General features: G+C 38.1%; 1 protein-coding gene across 2 annotated transcripts in view; it reads right to left on the bottom strand.

Moving 5' to 3' along the window:
* Positions 1–26384, bottom strand: part of luzp2 (leucine zipper protein 2) — a 281322-nt gene that overhangs the window by 201323 nt on the left and 53615 nt on the right. The window lies entirely within an intron of this gene.

Genomic DNA, 26384 nt, shown 5'->3' with positions numbered 1-26384 from the left:
CCATCACTTAAGTAGCAATGTAGAGTGAGTAGAGTCTATTCTACGTGAATCAAGAGTATAACATGTTGGCGTTATAGGTCTTTTACTCACCTTGAATTATGGTTGCACAATAACACTGAAAAGTCACCTCTATCGGACCGTTAGGGCATAAAAATTGAATACCTCCACCCGCACCAAATTAACATTTTTGTCGACATGACAGGCCAATAAGATGACACTAAGTAAGCTTATGTGACACGAGAATATGTGTATGCAGATTATCTGTGCCATTCACCATGTACACTGATACAGTAAGTTACAGTATTGACCTTGGAAATGCTGTGTAAAAACAATTATGGCAAGCATTAAAATTAGGTGCAGTATTAATCTTGTTCTACCCAATACACACTAAGTATATCATCTGAGAAGCATTGTCTAAGTCTACATCTGCCTGCTGGCCGTCTTGATAAGGGAAGACATTATCATTTGTTGATTCTACCGCACAGGAGATTGTATGGCAGCCCGCTAATTAAAAAAGACGATCATCAAGTTAATCAGCTATTTCGCTTTTTCCATACTTATGTTATTAAAAACATAAATGCATATTCTGTTTAAAAGTATTAACCTAAGCTTAACCTTGGCTGTTAAAGTGAAAGTATTTAGAGGAGTCAAACTGTACAAAAATAGATGTTTAATACAATATTGTGTTCCCTAAAACATCCTCCCACTTCACTCTTAAGATTCAAAAGACGTATTATTAGCATATTTAAATCACCGGCTTTAGAGGCCTGACATTAAACGTGTCCTACCAGTCCCTTGGTACTTGCTGTTTTTCAAATACACTTGAAAAGATCGTTTTTCTAGCCTTTCAATAAGTTTGCAAATATATATATTGGTTGGATATCATATATACATACCTGACAGTGCCTAGTATCAGCTTATTTCATTTCCAAGGACTTCTAATTTACAGAGAAAATAGAGAAGCCCTTTGACTGTTAGATACTTGATAGGTACTGCACTGTGTGTGCAATAGCTCCCAGTAAAGAATCTATTCATTAGCTGATCTAAAGACATATAGATTTCTTATTTCTGTAACATCAGCAGCTTTGCCATGGTGTTCATCGCCAGCTTTTATGTTCCAACATTCATCTGTGCTATGTTCCATTGGTTCAGAACCATTAAAGAGCCATTTGTGGGACTTATTTTCACTATTTAACCTCCCCTGCCATCAAAAAGCAGGCTATGTCTTTTGCAGGATGACCCCACAGGACAAGTGCAGGGCTGTACGTGAGTTACTGTTTATGACGACAATTGTTCTGAAAGGCCTGTAATGTCTGCTCAAGCTAAAGACAAAAGGCTAAGGAAGCATATAAAAAGGTTGCAGTAGTGTTAAGGCTGCTGTATTGTATGTGCAATGTTTTGCCGCAAGATTTCCTGAAAGCGCATCATTATGCATTCCAAGGCACACGACTGTTTACTGAAAGACACAAAGCATCATAAAAATACATATTTAAGTGAGTCCTTGCGTTTCCTGAAGAGCCTTTACAGCTTGCTTTTAAGAATATTAACCAGTAGTTCTAATTTCAGAATGTAAAATAGCAGACAGACACCAGGATACTCATCTGTCACGCTATGAAACACAAATTGGAGTTTGCTCCATAGACACAGAATTGTAAGATTGAATTCGGGAATGCATATAATATTGATTTGAGCGCCCACTTCACACTGAAATGAGGTGTCCCTCTTGGTAGACACATTGTACCAGCCAAAAGTGAAATAAAGGCACTCAACTTCTCATTCTATCCAAGTAATTGTCATGGTATCTCTACAGTGCTGTGCCATCCAAGGCTGAGTGTGCTTAATACATTACTCAAGAGCGGGTGGAACTGTGAAGTACAAAAAAAGAAGAAACAGGAAGTGTGAATTGTCTGAGGTGAAGGGATGAAGTATGCTCATCATTCAGAGGCTGTCTGCTATTTAAGCTCACTTGTGGATTTTTACTTCCATCTTCAGGAAGTCTCATAAACTGCAAGTAGGTATTTTACAGAGCAAAGCAGCAAAGAACATTTCACCAGCTTAGGATAAAACTTGACATCAAAAAGCTACAATGAGGGAAAAATACAATAGAAATGTATTTTGACACTCATGATGATGTGCATGGTCCTTATCTGTGCCTCTGACCGTTTGGTTTGATTGTGGAACTGGCTGACCCTCTTAAATAGCTAGTGAGGCATCTTTAACATTTTGCTTAGCTTTTTCTGTATCACAGCTGCTACATGACCTGGATTTACTGAAAGCTGCAGACACAGCAGAATAAACAGCTGTTTGCTGATGGTACGTCACTATCAGGCACATGAATGCTTTTTAGTGTACGGATGAACTAATGTAATTGTTTATTCAAAGTTAAATGTGTGAAATGAATAGTGAATTTGAAGAAAAGGAACATTGCTTTGTATTTATTTGTTAATTATGCAACATTGTTTGGACCATGACGCAAAAAACAAACAAACAAACAAACAATCAGCAAATATCAACTTTTATCTCCGGAAAATCATGCTTCAGATTACCCAGTTTGGAATTGGAAATTGAAAGATTTCAAAGAAAGATGCAAGTAAAGCATGATTGTGATAACTGTAAACATACAGTATGTGGCTATGCAGCATGTATGGCAACTTGTATTTACCTTAAACTGTATTTTTGGGAACAAAAAGAGTGAAACTAGACAAAGAGAAAGCAGACAGTACAAGGTAACCAACAGGGATGCAGTTACAGCGGGAAATACATGAGTACCTGCAGGAGGAACTCACTCTGCAACAGAAACATTGGCCACGAGTCAGCCAGCCACAGCGTGAGCCAAGAGGACATAAACATGCAGGTTTATCTCTGCATCTCTGAGCCAGCCACACCACTTGACAAAATGATAAAGACTGACAAATAGCAGCTGTGCCAATAGTACAGAGATAAAGATTGAAAAGACAGGAGCCAACAGCTGTAAGCAGTAGAACAGAGTTAAAACGCTGCGGTGACTTTAACCTGTTGTTTAAGGCTCACTGTGTCTATACTGGGACACTCTTAGAAACAAAGCTAAATACACTGGAGCTACTGGGACTAAGATGGTTCACTTGTGGATAAATGCTTGTATTATCTTAACTAGGTGCATATGCCATGCAGTCTGATGCAGCAGTAAAAGAGTACAGTCAGTTCTTTGGCAGTAAATTATATAACCTTTTCCAAAAACTCAGGAGAATTGCTGAAACTATGCTTACTTAAGCTCAATTTCTATCACTACTTTACTCTATTGAAATTTAATGCAAAATGTGTCCTTTACAATTCCATCCATCACCTTCATCTGATAACGTAGAGGCTTGTTACTTTTCAGATTAAGATGTTCAAATAAGCTCATAAAATGTAATAAGTGAGGACAAATAAGTGTAGTAGACTCAGTGCTACCTCAACCACTAACAACATTAAAATGCTGCCTGCTTCATAACACATCCACATCATTGGTGAATAGGGCTTGGTATCGACAGTGATTACATGAATCAATCATATTTTGTTTCATAAAGTCCCCATTTGATCAACATTGTTTCATTTAGGGATAGTTCAGTTGCAATATCATTTTTGTTTCAATGAGAAAGAGATTCTCAGAGGAGTAATGGTGTTGACCATACAGGGAAGCTTCTGGTGCATTATTAAAAATAAGGTTTAATTTAAGAATTAACCCCAAATCTACAAAGTTACATGAATAAAGCCACGGGCCTTGAAGCAGCAATGCTGGGTTTCACCTCTGCACACATTTTAGGGATGGCCACTTCACTCAACTGATTGCATGTCAGTAACCTGCCGTGTGGTTTGAGTAAATTAATAATCAAACCACACTACAGGTCGAGTATATTAAGCAACATTATACAGATGTACTTTATATCCTTGCATATGAATTTTATGGTTGTATATGGTTTAAATGGTTTCATGGATTTGTATTATTTCAATAATGTGTTACCTCTATGTTGCAGCTCCTCTCTGTCTTTAAGGTTTGTCGGTGCCTTCAGTGGAGCTGCTCTGCATCCTGCCATGTTTATTTGAAGTAGCAGCCTGTCACGTTGCCAGATCTTGTTGAGAAAAAGCCAGACAAAGGGTCACATGGGAAAGGAAAGTATTGATCCCAGGATTTTCTGAATCCTAATCTGATCATTAAAATGAAACTTGATTTGGATCGTAAAATCAATCTTTTCTAACCCAGAGAGAAAGAAATATAAGGGAAACCATTCTTGATGTGTTTCCTCAGTAAAGCTAATTTAATGATGTAACAGCTTAAATAATACATCTTCTAAGTGTGTTGTGCCTCTTTAAATTTATTCATTACACAAACTACGCTGAGCTTTGAACTATAAAAAAAGAAAAATTGTGAATTTAAGGGGAGTTTAATAATAATTGTTATTTTGTGTGTTTTTTCACATTGAGAGGTCAAATGATTTCTAGGCCATTTCCCTGCCTTTGTAAAGCATTTGAATGGCCTCTGTGTTTGAATTGTGTTATATAAATAATGACTGCTCGTCTGCCATGGCCTGGTCTATGAGTAGAAAATTAATAAATGATTCAGCCTGTGTTCCGGAGGTTATTTCATCCTGACCTCAAGGCAACAAATAATGACACATGAAACAGAGGAAGGTCAGTCTAATTATAAAAAGTTAAATTACATATTCATCCAGAGCTTGGACACAGGTTTCATGATGTTTCCTCTCCATTGTGAGTTGACATTGTATGTTGCATGTTGCTGAAAGAACGGCATGAAAAATGCAAATAACTGTGTTGCAGGAGCGTTCGTTTATTTGCATTCATCGTGCCATGTCTCAGTGGGAGGAATTCTCCATACACCAAGATTCATATCAAATGTGAAAAGAAAAAGAAAAAAAAGAAAACTCATTAATTGGTAGAACAACTATTAAATAAACCACCTGGATTGTTTTGCATAAATATAATCACTTAAGCTAAACACATTGATAGCACAGAGACATTTCTCAAGATGTTCTGCTAGCAGTTGTGACAGAGGAGAGCGACTTGAAATCCCCATTAAAAAGATTCAGAGACACCCCAGCTCTACCCTGGCGCTCCAGACAACCTGCTGCTGTGTGGCTGTGACAGGTCCAAGTAAATTCTGGCTCAGCCCCCCGGGGTCTCAAACATCTGAACTGTTCTGAGAGAAGGCAGGTCCAAACCATGGCTCTCTTCAGCAGCCACAGGCCTGCTTCTTGATGTGGTGGGAGAAATCCTTGAAAAAATGCAAGCAGCCCAGAGCAGCTGTCGTGTAATTCAGCCTGCGTCAGATATCCATGGTGGTTTGTGAGCTTTACTTCAGCCATGCTTCTTACAGGAGTGATGAGGCATTACAAAAGGCTCTTTGTTCAAACTAAGTAGACAGAAAAGAAGAAGTCAGCAGTCCTGCCCACTCCATCACAACACTCAACTCTGTTCAGTCTCTGTTCGGCTCATGGAACACCAGGCAGCACTGTGAAGTGTGAGACCTGTGCTTTTACTTTCAAACTGTTCAGTGTTGTGTTCACTTAACTCACAAAAACGCTTATTTTCTTATTTCAAGGAGAAGAGCTTCATAAAGGAGGGAGTTTTTGTATTCAATTTGTCAGTTATGACACTAAAACTGTGGTCATGAACCTGCAAAACATATATGTTATCCTCAATCATTGTATCTGTATACTGCCTGGATCCTATAACTGAGCATTAGGGCCACATTAAAGAAACTAAAATACAATATTTGAAAAATCATCAAAATCATAAATTGACGAGGATACAATTTTAAATTAACAAGAATAAAACATTTTTTGAGAATAAAGTTCTTCCTTTAGTCTGGGGTTAGCCCATGTTGTATTTTGAAAGGGAATATCCCAGGAGCAGCCAGCTGTCTGCGCTAAAGTGAGGAACATGGAAGTTCAAAGTTCAAAGTCTTCTTAATTGTCAAATAAACTGAATATGCACTAGACATACTGAGGATTTGATATTACATTTCTTTTTTATGCATGCTACCAGTCAAAAGTTTGGACATACCTTCTCAGTCAATGGTTTTTAATTTATTTTAATTATTTTCAACATTGTAGATTAATACTGAAGTCATCAAAACTATGAAATAATCTGGTTTTGCTATAATATGGATTACAACAGTAGTCAAATAGGGCTATCCATTGTGTACTAACCGTACCTCTGAACAACACAACTGATGGTCTCAAACACATTAAGAAGGCAAGTCATTCTACAAATGAACTCTTGACAAGGCTCATGTTAATTAGAAACCATTCCAGGAGACCACTTCATGAAGCAGACTGAGAGAATACCAAGAGTGTGCAAAGCTGTCATGAAGGAAAAAGGGGGCTACTTTACAGAATCTAAAATAAAAAACATATTCTGTTTTGATTAACACTTTTTTGTTCATTAAATAATTCCATATATGTTCTTTCATAGTTTTGATGTCTTCAGTATTAATCTACAGTGTTTACAATAATTGAAATAAATAAAAACCCTTGAATGATAAGGTATTTCCAAACTTTTGATTGGTAGTGTATAATACTCACTTTTTCTCACAATCAATTAAGAGTCCTGATAGCTATAACAATGTGGTGCTGATGTGCCAAAATATGTACAATACAATATTGCCCCTTAAAAAAAAACATGGGCTGAACACAATTATAGCTTTATACTCATATTCTCATAAGCAGCGAATACTTAAAAACAAACAAAAAAACGCCCCCTTTAATCTCTGCAGTTTGTACGAGTGTACTGTTATCATTGAAGTGACAGTTTGTGTTTTGCCTTGAGTGTGTAGATCCTCTCTTGGTTGTAGGATGTGCACTATGTGGATATTATTGTTTGTTGTTGTTATTTGTGTTCTGTCAAGATCCTTATCCTTGTTCTTTGTGTACTGTGAAGACAATATCGTTCAGGTGTTCTATGTGTGGTGATGATACATTTACCTTTGTTTGTATACTGCCTCAATCCTTCATATTTGTACTTTGAATTGTGTATCATATTGATACTCTATCTTTGTAGTTCTACTCGTGTACGGTCAGGAGCCTCTATATCTATCTGTTTGTGTGGTGTCTAAGTTCCAAGATCAATCCTTTCCTACCTTAAGGAACATTACCATTAGCTTTAGAAACCAGCAGTTTTGATTTTCTGCTTTACTTTCGCACTGATGATGACATATTGAGTTACATTTTTAGTAAAGTGTTTTCTATTAATGTGCATATCTTCTGGCTGGATGATGATGATGAAAAGCTTGAGTTGTGCTTTAGAAAGGGAACCGACTTTATTTGCAAAGTCTTAGAGAAAAGGCTAGATATAATGCTTAAGACTGAGCTGTGAAGGGATATACATCTATCTAATGCCTTGTAATGAATTGCTGGTCCACTGCAGCTGTACTTCTGGTGTCTTGTAAATCCATGAGGTTTGGGCACTTTGTGGGCATGACACGTCAATAAAATACAATCAAATCAATCAATCAAAGACAGTGCCAAACCTAAAACTACAAAGATTGATCCCTTCTCTTTCTGTTGTATTTTTGAACTGTCTGGAACCTTTTTCTTTGTAGTTTTAACTTGTGTAGTGTTAAGATGATTTATATTTGGACTGGCAGGTCTCTATATATCTTGTTTCTGGATGAATATGAAACATTAAAATGACTGACCCACCATTTTCATCTGATTTGATGAACAAATGTTCGGAACACTGTGTGGGATTCATTGTTTCCAGCTTTAAAGTGCAGCAGACTATAATAGAGATGATAACCAAGCAACTATCATACTTTCTTACATCAAGCTGGCATATGACCCTGTGAAAGAGCATGTCTGCAGGGCACAATGCAAGTAGCCACCAATAATGTGCTTCTGTTTGATTTATTCACAACCATTTCTTTCAAGTAATAGGACATGCTCTCAGCGCTGGAGGTCCCTCTTAGTCCATATGACCCAACAACTTTTGAATGAATGGCCTTGAAATTCCCTAATGTACCATCCAACATGTCGGGGGATGAAGATGACTTTTCAATAAGCACCATCATGAGGACTCACATCTGGCGTTTTGTCAGTGAAATGTCTCAATTCTGGGATGGTTTCCTGTGAAATTTGTTTAAAAGAATTCATGCTCCTTTCAAGATGAAATGTAGAGTGTGCAGAGTCATGTAACCTTGAGTGGAGCGCTATCATCTGCTAGGTCTATTAAACTGTCAGAAGCTTTGGTTTGTAGACTCGTGTTCATTGTCAGAATTAGCTATACTTTCTATACAATGCTATTTATCGTGTTAACATACTAGATTAACAATCTAAACTGTGCCTCCTCCAGGATGACAGTGTCATTGTGAGCGTGTTAGCATGTAGACCCACTGTGTTTAAATTAAACAGAGCTACTATAGCTGTGGAATCTTACTATTATTCCCTGTGTAAATATTAATACATGCACATATGTAACATGACGTGATCACACTATGAACATGACTTTTTTCTTCAATGGAAAAATAAGAAAGGAAAACTCTCGGTGTTTGATTTCATCCTGCTCTCTAGCTGAATCCCCGCTGGGATGTCCTTACCTTCAAAAGAGGATAAATGTTTAATGATGTCCTATTCAAAACTATGGTCGTACAGTCATGGAGGCTAATGAGAACCATTAGGGGGCTGATTACTCTGAATGGTCATCTAATAACCGCAGAATGAGGAGAAATTATCAAAGGGCCACGGTCACCATATGGTGCAAACTCTGTTCCCTCATGTCATGGCTGTATTCAAAGATGATGAGGCCCCTATTGAGACTGCTGTAAACAGAACAGTGGAGGAAAAAACAGTAGGAAGATGTGAAGCAAGGGGGAATATGAAAATAGAGTACAGTATCTCCTTTGTCTTCAGATTATAGTACAACATAATCAGACATGAAGCTCACATGCTATCATCTTATTATATCTACGTTAGAACAGAACCTAAATGCCATTACTTTACAGTTCTAAACCTTATCACAGCAAACTCAGGAGGACTGCCTTACCACTGAAATAAAATTGTGTGTATGTATCAGACTAATGCTAACATTTGCTCACATAGAGCATTGATTCTGGTTCATATTACAATTTTCAAACATGTTGTTTTGTCCCCTCTGCACACATTACGCTCAGTTTCTAATTAAAAAGCAGCTATCATAGTTCACATGTTGAAGTGTCCTTGGGCTAGACACTGAACCCCAAACTGCTCCCTGTGGCTAGCCAGTGCTTCAGATTGCCCATGAATGGGATTAGTTTATACAAATGGGCACATTTTCTGCCATCAGTGTGCAAATATGGTGGGAATGGGTGAATGTGACATGCAGTGAGAAAGCACTTAAAACTTTCAGAAGAAAAGAAGAGGTGCTATGGAATTTCAGAAGATCTGACATTTTCCAGTAGTTCAGTTGTCGGTTTAGGCGTACACACACACACTGTGCACCAAGACAAGAACATTATTAAACTACTGAAAGGTTTTATTTGGCAAATAATTGTATGAAATTGAGTTGGTAAAAAATGAATACACTTTATATGTATGGTTTTACATTATTTGAAACTGTGTTATTAAACAAACAACTTAAACAACATAAACTTTCTTTGTGGAAAGTTAGATCAGAAAATATTTTTTGGGGGGAATTGAAGGGATTTCCTTCCTAGATCTCTGTATTCTCCTCAACTGTAATGACATCTTCAAGTATACTCATATCAACATTAGCCATTCCTCTCTGTTCAATTATATACAAGGGAATCCTTTATAGTATAAAGTTTATACGCTGGTTAATGTTGTTTTTCCTTCAGAGAAATGTTAAAAGGAGGAAATCTGGTGTTTTGACTTTGTATCCGTTGCTGTTTAACACTTTTTTGTCACACAAACAATGTGTATGTGTCGAAAATCCTGCATTTCATTGCAGGGATCAAACTCCAGAAGTTAGAATATGGGATGAGTGCAAAGCACCTAAAGATAATTCAGAGTGCATATGATAAAACTGAAGGCTGAAATGATTTAAAGCACACAAAACTGTATTTTCTGGTATGAAGCAAGGTCACCGGAAATGGTGCATGACTGCCAAGCATGGAATGTGGACATGGTTCACAGCTTACTCAATTATACACACTTTGAACACAATCAGCCCCATGCTCACTGGCATTCTACCTACATTTAGGGACAGGTGTTCATGTTCTTCTGTGTTCTCTCACTGCAGCAGTAACAAGTAAAAAAAATCTTTCACGCTTCAGCAGCGCTCACAGAGTTTTTTCTCTCACATGCACCCAGCAAAGTCAGCATCATGCCAGAAGAGTCTGCCTGTTTTAGCTGTTCTGAGGATATGCACTGAATAAAACTGCATGTGGCTCTACAAAAAAAAATCAGCTGCATCTGATAATATTAGCAGCAGAGTGGAGCTGTTCCAGTGTCTGTACAGACAGGGACACTGTTTCTGATGAAAACTAATGAAAATACAGCTCCTTTGTCAAATTTGTGATTCTCTCGCAACAAATGTCCTGTAAATAATGTCTAAAAGTCAGAAGTGCATTGGATCACCAATCTCACAGTGAGTATCAAGGACTGATGATTATTGGTTGGATCATCTCAGTAAGAGGGCTTTAACCAGGCATTATTCAACATAAGCCATTAAAGAGTATACTACACAAATAGTTTTATTCAACAAAGCTTCTTGAGAGCTAGGAATTGCCTTTACACTAAATTATTCAAAAGTTAGACCTAACAAAACAGGTCACTTTAGTCAAAGAAGGAATCAACCTAACTTCTAGTCATTCTGTGTGTGTGCGTGCGTGCGTGCGTGCGTGTGTGCGTGCGTGCGTGCGTGTGCATGCGTGCGTGCGTGGTTATGTGACGTGTTCCTGTACTTACATTACTGTCTCAGTTAATTAAACGCCCTCATATCCCTGCTCTGCTTGTGTTTTGGGACTTTTACAGAGTGTAATTATTGTCCCTTCTCTTTCACAGCAGTGTCTCTGTCTTTGCCCTGTTGCTCAAGGACAAAGAGGACCCACATGGAGCAATTACAGTTTATATGAATACACTAGCAAAGGTGTCTGTTTCATTTCTTCACCCACAAACATCTGCACTGTGCATCAGGGAAGCTTTTCAATGCTTTCTGAGCTGCCACCGGTGTTTTCTGGTGTTATGTGAAGCAACCAATGAAGAAGATCATCTCTTTATGCAGAAAAATGTACTTCCTCTTGTTTTTCATTATCTCACTAATATTTATAAAACACTGAAGTGTTACACTCGCCTCCCCACACTGACACACACACATGCAGGAGCAAGGTGAACATTGAAGGACAGGCATCTCTATTATATACATGTATTGATTTGAAGCAGAGACAAGTTATTCAGGACAACAGGAAGAGCAAGTTCCAACTTGTTTATGTACAATGTGATAATGCATTTCCTGTTGATTCACTGATCACATAAGGTCTGAACAGATCATGGATAAACTGTGAAACGTTGTACCATGTAAGTGAAAGTACTGCCATAATAATGTAGGTTTGAGGTGTGAGGACTTGTGGTTAAGCCATTGAAAAGTCAATATTGCTGATATTTAGAAATATTCTCAGGCCCAACTATAACTTTAATCAGTGCTCTGATCAGGTCAGTTTCTTAGAATAGAACATATACAGTATCAGTGAAAGTGTGACTAATCAATAATCCATCCACACAGTGATTCAAATTCTTATAGCATGCAAAACAGCTCAAATAAAAAATTCTAGACAGAGAAACAGAAAACTTTTTTTATGCACGCTACGAGTCAAAAGTTTGGACATACCTTCTCAGTCAATGGTTTTTATTTATTTTTATTATTTTCAACATTGTAGATTAATACTGAAGACATCAAAACTATGAATGATCTGGTTTTGCCATAATCTGGATTACAACAGTAGTCAAATAGGGCTATCCATTGTGTGCTAACCGTACCTCTGAACAACACAACTGATGGTCTCAAACACATTAAGAAGGCAAGTCATTCTACAAATGAACTCTTAACAAGGCTCATGTTAATTAGAAACCATTCCAGGAGACCACTTCATGAAGCAGACTGAGAGAATACCAAGAGTGTGCAAAGCTGTCATGAAGGAAAAAGGGGGCTACTTTACAGAATCTAAAATAAAAAACAGTCTGCTTTGATTAACACTTTTTTGTTCATTAAATAATTCCATTTTATTCTTTCATAGATTTGATGTCTTCAGTATTAATCTACAGTGTTTCAAATAATTGAAATAAATAAAAACCCTTGAATGAGAAGGTGTTTCCAAACTTTTGACTGGTAGTGTACATGTTATGAATGACCTCTTGCAGATCATCTGCAATACTTTTACAGCCCACAAGGGGGCCACGGCTCACACTCAAGGAACCCTGTATTGTAGACAGTGACATGCTTTGTGTTTAATGTGTTGGATGTGTTAGCTCCTTCTGGATCTGTTTTAGACTTTAATCAAACACCTACACATAAATTGACATTTTCACACTTGAACTTGAGGAGATGTGGAGAAACATTGCACAAACATAGAAATGGGGAAAGAGTATTTTTGTAATTGCTACCCTTCTCCACAAGGTGATGCTCTTTTATAACTTTTCAGCAACAACAAAGCAGCTTATTAGTCCTGTCAACAAACGTGTCCTCCATGTTTTAAAGGTGCGGTTACAAGCACAGTCAGCCGTCTGTGGTTTGATTCTTTACATAACTGTCACATTAACATTTCAAAAGACTGACTGTTGCATACAAAAGTGTTTTTGTCTAATCATATTGTAAACAGACGGCATATTGTGAGCATGATTGGTGTTAGGAGCCCTTTAACAGCAATATATGAGGACATATAAAACTGAAACCTAAAATATCACAAGATTTGTTAATTACTCTGAGTTTAAAGTTAGTGTTTTGGTGCAGTGGATTTTGGATGTAGTTATACAGCCTATGATGGATTGTGGTGTTTTTCATCCGGACAAATGAAAAAATGTAGTTCCTATGATTTGCAATATGTGTCAGTATTATATTATGATACATATTTGTGAAATAAATAACGGATAATAGTGGGAAATCATTTTGTATCAGGGAACACTGAGCAAGTTGTTGAGTTGTAAAGTATCCAGACTAAATCACAGTTGCGGGTCATCAGTCACTGTGTCCCCTGAACGATGCTGTCTGCTAATGAAAGACTCACTGCTGTAGTTCTTTTGGCAAAACTGTGACAACTCATCAAAAATAAATTTGACAGTTCCGCGGGAGGCAAATTAATCTATTAGAGCAAACAAACAGCCAGTTAGAGAGTGTCTGCTGCTTTTAGAAATCAATATGTTGTGGACTTCATGTTGAATGTTAGCTACGGTTTTGATCTTGTCCGTACAGTAGATTAATTATTTACACTTCAGAGGTACACAACAGACTTTAATCCTCCCTGCGTTGTGTTGAGATTCAGTTAATTAAACATTAGTCTCATTACTCCATGCATATCTGGCTGCCAATCATCCGTCGTCCTTTTATCCAGCTGCATCGGTTTCATTCTTCACACATTCTTAGTCACCATCTGTCAAAAGCTGAATTATTGAGCACCATATCTACTGCTGTTTAAAGTTTGCTTTACCCAAATACTGACAGAGTCCTGGGAGGGCTGTCCTTGACTTTTTTTTGTCTCTGTGCTTTGACAGATAATCAGACACAACAGAAGAAACTTTTGTTTTATTTCTTCCCAAAGCTTGGTGTGTAAGAACTGTGATCCACATTACACAAATTACTTCATCCCTTTCTCTCCCTCTCTCTTTTCCTGCATACAGTACCACTGTGCATCTGCTTGGCGATTAAGATGGGTGCATGTAAGTGATTATCTTACATGTGAGTGATTGTCCTTGCAAGACACTTCCTTTACAAGCATTACAGCTGGATCTGCACTAATTAGCAAGCCGGATTGTCTCTGTTGAGAGGATGTTGTTGGAATTCATGTCAGCCATGTCAAGAATTGCAGCTGTTAGATTTAACCTGGAACTGCTAAATGTTCCGTCTGATGCCACTTAACCCTGTTAGACCCAACAGAGGGAACACTGGAGCTAAAAACTCTTGACCTTCTAGATGTTATTTGAGGAGGCCTGGTGCAAGAATTGAAGGGTTTTTGAGTGTGTATCTGTGGGTGTGGGTGTGGGTGTGTGTGTGTTTGCGTAAAGTTTTCTCATCCCAAAGCTGAATTTCATCTTTGAGTTTTCAACTGTAGGCCACTCCACCAAAAAACACCTTGGACATCCCTTCATCATATTTTCTGGACGACATGTGCACATGTATCTACCATGGAGGGCCTTTATGTGCCTAAAAAATCATAGTCAGTAATCAAGTATTCACTCAACTTACAGTACTATATAACTCATAATGCTGGGTTTAAATCATAGACTGTATAAATAATGGACGTAGTATCTGTGACACACATCTGTTCCTGAGCACTGTTTTGAAGCCAATCGTCGGCAGGAGCCATATTGGAAATGCTGAACTCATCCAAAAGAGTGTGAGGTAAAGAGGCGGGATTTGAGCCTCCTAGCTAACAGCAATGTGTCCCGCCTGTCAATCAAGTCAGTCATGTCCTTATTTGGGCTAAACTCGTAATCTTAATATCTTCTGAACCGTCGTGTTAGAAAAAAATTCACCACCACAGAATGAAGCAGTTTTTTGAACCAGGCTGTAAACATGTTTATTAATGCTGCAAATATCGTCTTTTTTTAATGGGTGTGTATGTGGTTTCCGGTGTTTCTGCAGCCAGCCTCAAGCGGATTCTCAATGAATTGCAGTTTATAACTCTTCTGCATGGGCTTCATATTTTGAGACCAGAGGTTGCCGCTTGGATTAAATATGATTTCTTCCCCTTCTTCTAAAATGTATTATTAACTATGTTGTAGCTAATGCATACATTTCTGTATTTGCAGTTTGATAGCAAGCATGCTTTTATTTTGAAAGGATGCAAAAGGTATTTCCAGTAGATCAAAGTTTTGAGAGTACTGCACAACCCTGACAACAAGATGTCCTGATCTATCAACAAATATACTGTACACTATACATGTGAGAATAAACATAAGGCCCTATAGTAGATGTTCATGTGCTTTTGAAGGTAAAAAACATTACAGATATATTTCTTAGGACAGCGTAATGTAATGTAATATCAAGGTAAAATGTGTAAAACTAGGGTTAAAAGATTTACTTTCTACTACAAAATCAAATCAACCTCACTAATAGTCTTCTGTTGTGGTTACAAGTGTGTAATGATCATTGCTTAAGCTGCCTGATTGGAGCACACAGACAATCAGAGAGCAGTTTGTTTTTGTATGCCCTGCTTGTCTTTGGTGGCTGTCTTGTATTGTGGCATTTTAATCCCCATCTTCTGTAAACCGAACCCTACATTGCTCCTTTAAGTGTCAGGCCAGCTGGGTGCTACCATTGGTCTCTGAGTACGTGTTAATCAGTGAACAAGAAGCATATTGTGGAGCGCTTTAGATAAAAGCTCTATCCTAATGCAGCCATTAAAAGATAAAAGTTGATGAGATAGGAAACACTTCACTGTCCCTGAGGGTTCATTTGTCTTGGGAAACATATTTTGCAACATACAGCTTTGTTCATTTAATATAATGCATAACTACACTGAAAGAAGAGGGTGTACAACATTGCCAAACACTTTGTAATAATGTTTCAGATTTTTTTTATCACAAAGGACAAGGATTTCATATGGATTAAGAAGGAACTGGCAGACAGAGCTTGATCAGAATTACAACAGAGACCACAACATTCGTACATTCCCTTAAAGCACAATAATATTTGGGAGGGCAAAACAGGTCAAAAGCACAAGTCAAGGTGAATTCTGTCAGACTGAGAAGATGTCTTGGCTCACATAATGAAATATTTGAAAATCCCCCAAAGATGTTCTAAAGCCACTCATTTCCTCATCTTTGTGTGAGCCAGCACCTCCACCACCACCAGCAGCCTTTTGTCCTCGTTGCAGGTAAAGATCTATGTGTCTGATATGATAACACATTGCTCTAAACAGGTGCTTATATGCCAGTTTAACCACACACAGCCTACATACAACTTTATCTCCGTTTAAAGGATCAAAATACTGCCAAACCACGCCACACTATGAGAAGCTATCTCTCATCTGTGCCTGTTTGCATCCAGATAGCGGTGCATTAAAGCATTATAGCAGTAGCCGTGAACTGGAGCTACAGCCTTAGCTACAGTGGTGGGTCACTGTGCTGCAATTTAGACACAGCAAATAACCAAGATTTCAGGTGTACAACAACACAAATGTTGATTCCCCTTGTCAATACCAAGTCAAAGTACAGCTAGGACAGAATTTGTTCCCAGAGTTCCCCCTGTAATGTTTGCTAGAAGGAGGTCCGATCCCATAATCAGCTTTACCCTGAACATTACATTAAAGCTGGGGTTGGTAGTCACATTTAGATCCAATTTTTGTTATACTGGTTAAAATGATCTTTATGTCCTGATGGCAATCAATACATGATGTGTTCTTAAAAAAGAAGGAAGAAAAGCTGCTATCTACAGCCAGAGTAAACCTGGGAAAACAACAACCAATCAGCCTTTTTTGGGTGCCAAAATTTTAAACCATTCGAATCCCGTCCTGCCGTTCTGCCCGCCTCCTGCGCGTACATTTCCCCGGCGTGTACTCCTCGTCCCCGTCTCTTGCCTCTGCTTACCCTGCCTCAACTGGCTGCCCCTCTCGCTCAACCTTGGGCCTGTCCCCTCTGACCAGATGAGGTGCTTTGCTCAGGACTGTAGTCCGGATCAGAGTCTAAAAAGCTCTCACCACGGGGGCTTTGACAAGCAGAAGAATGAATGACATTTACTAAGTCCTACAGAAATGTATATGTATTGTAGCGTCCGTCTGTACGCTGTAGGGATGACGAGCCGATTCGTGAACACGTTGAGTTTTAATAACCGGTCACTGTCGGCCGTGATCACACCAACCAACAAAGCAACAATCAAAGTTTGAATGAATGAAAAACTTTTCCTCTTGTCTCTCCTCTCTCCAGCTCGCACACTCTACACCTCCCCTGATGCCTTCACTGACTGTCAACACTGTAGGAATTAAGAGCATCTACACTGAACAGGTTTAACAAACAGTAGAGCTGTTACAGTATTATATATGTGTTATAACTTTTCTCCTGATATCGTGTCACCAGTACAACTGGATAATGCTAGCATGACAGTTGTAAGTACTAACAGCAGCCATATTTATTTGTGTTTTTAACTTTCACTATGATGATGTTTTGGTGAGGACTGGTTTTGAATCAGTCACCATCATATGGTCTCAAGTCAGCGGCGCTCATGCATGTGAGCTGGGGGGGGGCATCGTTTTGGAGGAGCTCTGAGGGAGGAGGGGAGGGGTTAGACGGAGTCCTGAGGAAATGCTACATTCAAATTCATGCTAGTTTTCCGAGACTGCCAACCCCAGCTTTAAGGCAAAGCCACAGTGGGGAGTGTTTTAAAATTTAACAGCTACCAAGTTGCTAACCACACCCTCCCGATTGACTTTATCTGACATTCATAAACATACAATGAAACTAGCTGTAGATAATCGTCTCAAAATGACCTGTGAATATTGTAAAAGTAGGTCCTTTATATCAGGATGAGGCTGAACAAAGCAGGCATTACTATTCTAGCCACTAAACCATTGATTACACTGTATTGCATGACTCACAGCAGATTTTATCAGCTGTAGCTAGCTTGCTAATTGATTTGGTGTCTTCGCAGCCTCGACTTAGCCCACAAGATAATGCTCTGCTGTCATGAGTTTCCATTGGACCTCTGTAACGTTTATGAAATGGATTTGTATCTGAAAAGCAGCATACTTTCATGACGGACAGTGCAGGCCTTATACCAGACTGTACAGCCTGGAAAAAAAAAGTTTGGTCCTTCTGTTTGAAAATATGATAATATAATGTGGACTTAATCATATACTAAAATAAACCTCAACCACTTAGCATGTTAAAAGTATGATGTGTTTTGCACAGTTCATTTCTTATTTTAGGAGAAAATATTGTTCACAGCATCAGTAGGCAGCTATTATTATCATCTCAGTCAATTTTTACACCTCTAGGTAGCTATAAAAGCTGTGAAAACCCTCTATGTTAACACATTTTAATGGAGGAGGTGGATTTTGTATTACTCCTCTGTTACCAACTCTTAGTATAACTGACATTTACTGCTGATGTAGTTTTAATTTCATAGCCATCATTGCAAATAGGTCGGTGTGACATAATTGACTCAACATCTATCCAGATATCAATGAGGAAGAAGACTCTACTCAGAAGAGCTAAAAAAAGGAAAAATCAGAGCCCTTGCCACGGCTTGCTTGGTTAATGTTAAACTGTTTCAGGGTAGATTTTTTCCATTAAGCCTGATCAGAGAGGATTTAACACCAAACTGTGTTGCGAGTGTGTTTCCAGAGCTTCTATATCTGGTATTAAGTGTCTCTCAGGCTGCTTCCAACATGTGGCCGGGTTTATTTTCCTAAAATACCACACACAAGCTTCCCCCTAAGTCTCTACAGGGAGACTCCTACAGCGGGGTGAAGTTCAGAGCCCGTGAGTGGTCATCTGTAAAGAGGCTTCTGCTGCCTGCACTCAGCTGTACACGTGGAGGCCTGAAGGGCCGAAAGAGTCATTTCGACTCGTTTATGTCATGTTCAATCATGATGATGGGGAGGAGGAAGCCCATGAGTTAAACATAGAGCTTGAGAAGTTAGAAGTAGGGCCTCCTAAAACAATTGCAGGTTATATGTTCATTGCTCTGTTACATATTTTTGTCAGTTTGTGTGAATACACAGAAAGAATATCTAAATTATTATTCGAGATGCATTACTTAACAAAAATACATATTTTCCAGGGCTGCTTGGGTTTTATTTACCTCCTTTACTGACTGAATGAACTGACGTCTCGAACATCAAAGGCTGCTTCTCTGAATTAATGAGAGCAAGTCTGAGTTTGTCATATTAACTCTCCCTGACTCCAACATTACCCCTATTAAAAACATTGTCAATGCATTTGCCCAAAAAATCTGGGGTAATCTTTGACGCAGTCTTAGCTTTGATAAGCATATTTATTCAGCAGTTAGTTTCCTTTTTTCCCCTTCAGCTGAAAAAAAAACAAATGTTTGGGAATATTCTTTGAGAATATTAATCATGTCTTCATTTCCTGCTTCCTTGGCTAATTGAACTTCTTGTATTGACTGTAAGAAAGTCTTCGCTGTTCCATCTGGATTCACTGTCAAAGTGGTGCAGCAAAAGTTCAGACTTGCACAAAAAAAGAGACACTAGCTCTCTTGTCTTTGGCCTCCTGAATGTCAACATATTGATTTGGAGATACTGCTCTTTGTTTATAAGACATTCAATAGGACCCTTGTTTAACTAGAAGCATAGATTCTCTCAACTTTCCCAATTTTTGTGATATCTTGTTGGTTGTTGTTTATTAGTTTAGGAAAAGCTGTAATAAGATCCGTTTGTGCCCGACACCAATTGAACCCATTCTCTTTTAAAATACTGACTACAAGTAAAAAAAAAACAAACAGATCATGATTACAGGTCTGAATTACCAGGTCTTAAGATTAAAACAAATGCTGTTGTCCTTAACAGCAAGCAATCTGGTTGTTTCACTTGATGATTCACCTCTGAGGTTCTCATTCGGGATGGGAATTTCAAGCCAAAATAATATTCGATAATTATTGTCATCTATTCAACGATTATTCTAATTAAAATAAAAGTAAAATGAAATAAATACATTAGAAAATATTTGAAGTAACTCTTCGATTTTTACAAAGGAAACGAATATTCTGAAATCATTGCCCATTCTCATCATATTGCCAAGTGATCAACATAGCCTGCAACATAGCCTGCAACATAGCCTGCAACATAGCCTGCAACATAGCCTGCAACATAGCCTGCAACATAGCCTGCAACATAGCCTGCAACATAGCCTGCAACATAGCCTGCAACATAGCCTGCAACATAGCCTGCAACATAGCCTGCAACATAGCCTGCAACATAGCCTGCAACATAGCCTGCAACATAGCCTGCAACATAGCCTGCAACATAGCCTGCACAAGCCATTAACTGGTTAGCATAATGTAGCATTTTGTGAAAGAACCAGAAACTCCCCTGAAGAATTCCTGCAGACCAAAACAGCAAATAAGAGTGTGAATTAGGGATGTAAATTTTAAGTATTTTCCGTGATGGATCTTTCGAAAAGTTAATCAATTATTAGGTCTTAAGATTAAAACAAATGCTGTTGTCCTTAACAGCAAGCAATTTGGTTGTTTCACTTGATGATTCACCTCTGAGGTTCTCATTCGGGATGGGAATTTCAAGCCAAAATAATATTCGATAATTATTGTCATCTATTCAACGATTATTCTAATTAAAATAAAAGTAAAATGAAATAAATACATTAGAAAATATTTGAAGTAACTCTTCGATTTTTACAAAGGAAACGAATATTCTGAAATCATTGCCCATTCTCATCATATTGCCAAGTGATCAACATAGCCTGCAACATAGCCTGCAACATAGCCTGCAACATAGCCTGCAACATAGCCTGCAACATAGCCTGCAACATAGCCTGCAACATAGCCTGCAACATAGCCTGCAACATAGCCTGCAACATAGCCTGCAACATAGCCTGCAACATAGCCTGCAACATAGCCTGCAACATAGCCTGCAACATAGCCTGCACAAGCCATTAACTGGTTAGCATAATGTAGCATTTTGTGAAAGAACCAGAAACTCCCCTGAAGAATTCCTGCAGACCAAAACAGCAAATAAGAGTGTGAATTAGGGATGTAAATTTTAAGTATTTTCCGTGATGGATCTTTCGAAAAGTTAATCAATTATCGGTTAATCTTTTTTTTTTAAAACAAAGCAGTTTCCATGATAAAAACAAGGCCAAATGTGTTTTTTCCCCTGAATCACATTTTCCTTCACGACACAATGTATATAACTGACAGTATTGAATAGCTACGGATCGTATTGAGGTGTTCAAAATGTTAAACACGCTGAATATCAACATGTGGAGCAGGCTCTTAATCTCCGTGGAAATACCGCCATAAAAGTGAAGGCTCAGACTTCAACAAGAGAACTGAACAGAAACATATTTTAGACTCACAGTGTCCAGTTTTCTGTCTACTCGTTCTTATTGAGAAAAAGAAGCATATGAACGCGGTAAGGTGTCAGCCGGGAACTCAACCGGGTCTTAATCAGTCCAGCGCAAGGAAAAAAATGCTTGTGGAGACCTGACACTCAGCTACAGCCCCCAGCTGAGTGTCTCTGCTGTGTGCAACACCCTTAGTCAGCCGATTCACATCAAAACATGCTTTAAACTTAAGACACCTTCCTGATAGCTGAACGAAATATGAGACCACATGATGTTTGTTCCACGTGATAGAAAATCAAAACAAAAAAAATGTGTTTGAGTAAGTTCTTAACAATTAATTAATCGTTACTCAATTAATTGTTGACATCCGTAGTGTGAATATTGTTTACATGTATTTAGCTTTGGTTACACCTACCTTACACTTTAACTTCTATAGTATTAAATCAGTATCAGTTAAAACATTGGTAATGAGGGAGGGGCCTGATTATTCACCTAAACGATCAAACATTATCAACCTCAGCGGTAGGATTCCGAATTATTATTCCACTAAACAAATGATTCATACTTTTATTTCTGTTGGTCCAAAATGCCGGTCATCTTGGGCCTAAACTGAAGTGCAGCCACCTGTCACTAGCATAAGCTGTGAAAATCAAAAGCACAGATGGCATTTCGTACTGCGGCGCGGTTTGGCAGTATTTTAACTAGAAAATGAAGATAAAGTTGTATTTAGGCTGTGTCTATGCTTGAACTGTTTTACCATCACAGCATTGTGCTTTCAGCTAATGTGAGAATGACTTGTCCATTTTTCACTTCTGATTAAGTTGTACAAAGAAACAGTACTTTTGAAACCTTTCCCAGTGTATTGTGTAGGATTATAAAACCTCACCTTCAGCCACGCCCATATTATAAAGTGTCTGGATGCTAACATTAGCTATTGTCTGATTCTACTTGATCATCTGATACGTTAATTTAACTGTAATTATGATCAGATTTTTGCCCGCATTTTTGTTTTCAGTCTTTTAATTTTGACGAATTGAGAAACTGTAAATGTGAACTCTTTGACAGGTAAGGAATTAAAACCTTGAAACAAGCACTAAAACTTCGTAACAGTGTCAGAGATAAATGTCCACAGTGTGAATATACAGCCCATCAGTTCATATCTATTGATTTATTTTAGATGTCTTGGGATGAAGTGATTGACTTCTGATAGACTAAGAAGTACACATGCTCCCTCCAGGTTGTTGCATTACTGCAGAGTGTCTGAGATTTAACTGGACCAATCAGAATCAGCTTTATTGAATCATGAATCAATCATGAGCTTAAGATAAGATATTACTTTATTGATCCGGAATTCCGTTGTTGCAGCAACCCAAACATAAGTACAATCAAGAAAACTTTATATTAGTAAAATAAAATAAGTAAAAACAAAAAAAGATAAGTAAAGATAGAATGAAGCTTGTGATTTACCCAGAAGTGTTCATGTCAACATAAAGCACCACCACAAATCAAAAGCAAGAACAAATATATTTTTTGTGAGTTCATTAACTGAATGATTGTATTAGTGGGAAAGCATGAATTAATTATTCTGTTCAGTGATTCTATAATCTACAGCCGTTGTATGGTCTTGTTGTTGCAGGTGGAGTTTTCACAGTTATTTAACACGCTCAGGCACAAACCCCAGAGCACCTAAAGCTCAGGCTCTGATGTCTAACAAGCTTGCACAGCAGTTTTATGAGACTGTGCAGTATTCTTTTGCTTTGTGAATTAAATATTGGGGTTAAAAAGCAGCAGCTCATCAGTTAGCAGCACACCCTCCAGAGACAGAGCCGAGTTATGCAGCGATTTTGGTACCGTGGCCAAAATATGAACCATAGGTCATCTGAAACCCTGAGTCGAGGGAGACGTTAGATCCCTATCATCAGACACATTCACATTGACTCTTTGATTCGTCTGTTTGCTAAACTGTTCCCTTGAACAGACATTTTATGGGTTAGCAACTGTACCCCAGCAGGCCTGCAGAGCTTTGGATTTCACCACTAATGCAGTGTGGATGGGCCTGCAGTAAATCAAAACCCCACAAACACAGACTTTCAGAGGTGGTGGAGGTTTTTCAGCTTTTATAAAAGGTACGAGCACAAGAAGAAAAGTGTGTGCAACAACTCGAGCATGTTAATGTGGGCTCTTTAAGCTTAGATGGTGCTGCTGTGCTTTTTTTTTTTATGAGTTGCAGTTTTAAGAAAATAAAAGTATACTGTTCTTTGGGTTTTCTTGTTAAAAAGCATCTGGTGAAGAAGCTGACTTATGCTCTTTCTTTTAGCAAACTATTATGCATCAAGGATATTGAGTACATATGAATGTCCTATGAATGAGGTTCTATTAAATACAAGGAATGTACTCAGGTGGTTCATTCTAATAAACACGGAGAGTAAGAAATGTACACAAGTATGAGAGAAAGCACAGGTCTAAAGTTGTTTTTAACGAATGGACAATAAAATATGATGTGATGAATATTATTAAAGCTCCTGTGAGGATTTTTGACTGGTTACGAAACAGACTGAAATTAATATTGATACCTCTTTATGACCTACAAAAGGGAACAAGACCATTAACATTAAGATTGCACATTTGGTTATACTTTTTCATGATGTCTGAAACTGAATGCGGGGGGTAGGTGTCAGTCGAAATGATTAACTACGCAATGCCAAAACAGGACTTTATGTTCCACAAAGAGTCATTTATTTAGGTGCTGAAATAAAGCAGGGTGAGATTTTAGTGGGGGGAAAAATAGTACACATAAGCAGGTCAAATCTAAAAATAAATAAGAGGTACCGCTTTGCCCACAGGGGGGCATCATAATCAACACAAACTGAAAGTCCCACACAGGAGCTTTAAAAATGAAAAAAGACAGACTCACAGGTCACAAGAAATACAATGAACAGCTCGGTAATCACAGGTAATACAACCTTACAGTAAGAGAAACATCATGTAGAACATTAATGGCTGATGGTTAGGGATATGAAGTCCTTTTATATAAATAAAGTTATTACTTTTGGTCGTCCTTTGCCTGATATTAAGGACTTGTTTTTTGCTGTTTAATTTTAATTTTGAGTTCTAAAACTTTCACTTTTCTTTAAGTCTGAGAAGTATAGGAACAATGAAAAGGGTGCAGGTTTTTAAACAGTGGTCACTTAACCATTAGATGTAATAGATATTCCATAAGCAATCAACATCTGTATGGAAATGTTACTTTAATTGAATTGATGTTGCTAGAAAGAAACTGCACTCTTTTAGTACAAAAAGGTCTGAATGAAACAAATAGGCTAAAAACTTCGGAGAGCACACTTGCACCCATGACACAAAGGAAAAACATGCAAGAACAACCCTTATACTGAATCTAGAAATTATGGTGAGGTCGGACTCAGTTTCATAACAAACAAAGTGTTTCGCAGTCTCCGGTATAAATCCATTCACAAATCAGAGGCTGTGTGTCACATGGATTTGAAGGCCCTCATCTGCTCACGCTGAAATTCAAAGCACCATTGAATGCAGATGCATATGTCGTGAATCAGCTGTCCAATCTTTTCTTAAGTGGTCATAGTGGGTCCAGCGCCCTTCAAAGCATAAAACATGAGATGAATTCATTGTGCTCCGTGCCAGGCAGTTCTTATCTTCATTCAGAATTCTTCAAAACTCACCTTTCATCCGGTTATATTTCCTACAAGGGACATAACTCATCTCTTTTAGATTAGCTTCTAGTTGAAGAAATGAGCCATAAATTTATTTTATGTTGTATTGGTGTAGGGCTCTGCCTTTTCCATTGCAGGAATAATTCTTCCCCCTCTATATGTTTTATTGTAGAGCACAGATGCTCCACCATTGGCTGTCTTCAGAGCTGTGTTCTGCTGTTAGTCTCACAGATTTAGTACAAACGCAGCACCAGCTTTCTTCAAGAAGGAAGATGCTTTTCATGGGCACAAAAGTCTATTTATTGTTTTATTGTTTGTAAAGGGACTATCTACAGCATTGAACAGACATGTAACCATTTGATGAACTGCACCGAGTAGACTTAATGCTGATTTTCATTTTCAGCCTCACAGCAGGCCCTTATAAACAGATCCAAGCAGTCATAAATCAACACGGACAAACAGACGCTTACTCCTGCAATCACTTAAAATACGTTTTTCTCATTGATTAACAGACTTCTTTAAAGTACATTAATAAATAAGTGATCTATCTTGTACATGATAATCTTGGCTTAAATGCTTTGCACGTATCTAACAGTGGTGGTTTGCATTGTATAGAACCCACAACTATAAGAGTATCACTAAACAATGTTTTAAGTATGCTTCTTTCATTGTACAAAATAATATCTCAGAATCATATATTTTATCTTAGTACACAGACTGTGATGGTTACACAATCGTCTCAACAGCCTGCCCCCAACATGTGACATAATTACTGTATTACTTCAAATGTTATAATTTTTAATCGATTTACTTTATCAATCATTTCACTTTGAATGAGAAATGTGTCATCAGCTATTATTAGCCTGTATATTAGTTTTAGGAAATGAACATTACTATTGGTTTAACCATGTTAAGATAATGGTTTGTTTATTTGTGTAGCATTGTGATCCTTTCCAGAGGAGTTGTCCACTCCTGCGCTGCCAGAAAACCTTTATTTTTCATGTAAGAGTAAATAAATAAATGAATGATTAAAATAAGTCAAGTATAAACAGTAGAATTGAGAATGAAACGCATAAAACAAAACAAAAATGTATTTTTTCAGAGCAATACAACATGTGTCACATTATTCAATCTGTGGCCAGAGGCCCTTCATGTCCACCACTCCTCTAAATCCTCAGCACCATAATCTCCCATAAACACTCCCTGACTGTGAAGCCTCCTTGGCACTGCCAGCATGTGTGTGCCAGTCCTGTGTACCCATTAGCACCACTAAGCCTCAGCTCCCCACCCGAACCCCGGATCCTCTCAGCAAAGGTGAGTCTGTCTGATGATTACCTGATTTTGCACTATGGGTGGCGTTAATCCTCGACTCGTGCAAGAAATCTTTCATAACAGAAAAATAAACTATCCATCCTTCTCCACCAAAGTCTTAAATTGTCCCTCATTACCAGCAGACATTTGCACACTGCAGAAAATGAATTTCATTTTCTCTTTTTCCCTGTAGCCTCATCACTCCCTCCTCCCCTTCATAACCCTGCTT

The sequence above is a fragment of the Notolabrus celidotus genome, chromosome 3 (assembly GCF_009762535.1).
Source record: "Notolabrus celidotus isolate fNotCel1 chromosome 3, fNotCel1.pri, whole genome shotgun sequence".
In the NCBI taxonomy this organism is placed as follows: Eukaryota; Metazoa; Chordata; class Actinopteri; order Labriformes; family Labridae; genus Notolabrus; species Notolabrus celidotus.
This window is presented reverse-complemented; position numbering and strand designations above follow the sequence as displayed.